Here is a 777-nt window from a genome sequence, read left to right on the forward strand (position 1 = left end):
GCTAAAATATCACAAACCAGTTTTATTTTATACTGATAAAATATTTACTAAATGTGAAATTGTTATTGGCTGCATTCATTTGTATTTCATTATTAAGAAAAATGGAGAATAAAGACAATAGAACTTGAATCATTTTTCTTAGGATATAAAAAGAGTGGAAAAAGGATGTTTTTAATAAACTAGATAACAAATTTCAAACCTGAATTCACTTTTATAATAAAACTGAGGACCTGGAAAATCAATGTAAAAAAAGATAGAAGAGGAAGTGTAATCAAACATTCTAAAAATAACTTGAAATGTCAACATTTTCTCTGAAGTAGAATTAAGTATATGATGGATTATTTCTTAGACCCCATGTAAGAGTGTTATGTTAAAGTCTCATAAGGTTTTTTAAGTGGTTACAGAATGAAACCAAAAATAGCTTTATGTTAAAGTTTTATTATAAGAGAAATCAATACAAAGCAAGGAAGCAAGATATATATTAATATAAAAAGCATTTAATATTATGGAAATGACTGTAGACTAGAGTCACTAATGATGGATAAGAAATTACTAGCATTGATCCCTTATAATAATGACATTGTTATCCATTGCACACACATTTATCCAATGCTTATGTATAAGATACTTCAATAGTAGCATTGGAGGAAAAAGATGAAACATAAAACTTCTGCCTTCAATCTCATAGGGGCACAGAAGTGTATATAAATAAGACAGAAAGTACTATAGGAGTTTCAAGGAGAGGAATAGTCCAGCTTTTTTTTTTTTTTTTTTTTT

The 777-nt window shown here is 27.2% G+C and overlaps 1 protein-coding gene across 2 annotated transcripts in view; it reads right to left on the reverse strand.

Moving 5' to 3' along the window:
• The window catches only part of DIAPH2 (diaphanous related formin 2), a 1070037-nt gene that overhangs the window by 754142 nt on the left and 315118 nt on the right, over nucleotides 1–777 (reverse strand). The window lies entirely within an intron of this gene.

The sequence above is a fragment of the Ursus maritimus genome, assembly GCF_017311325.1.
Source record: "Ursus maritimus isolate PB19 chromosome X unlocalized genomic scaffold, ASM1731132v1 scaffold_X1, whole genome shotgun sequence".
In the NCBI taxonomy this organism is placed as follows: domain Eukaryota; kingdom Metazoa; phylum Chordata; class Mammalia; order Carnivora; family Ursidae; genus Ursus; species Ursus maritimus.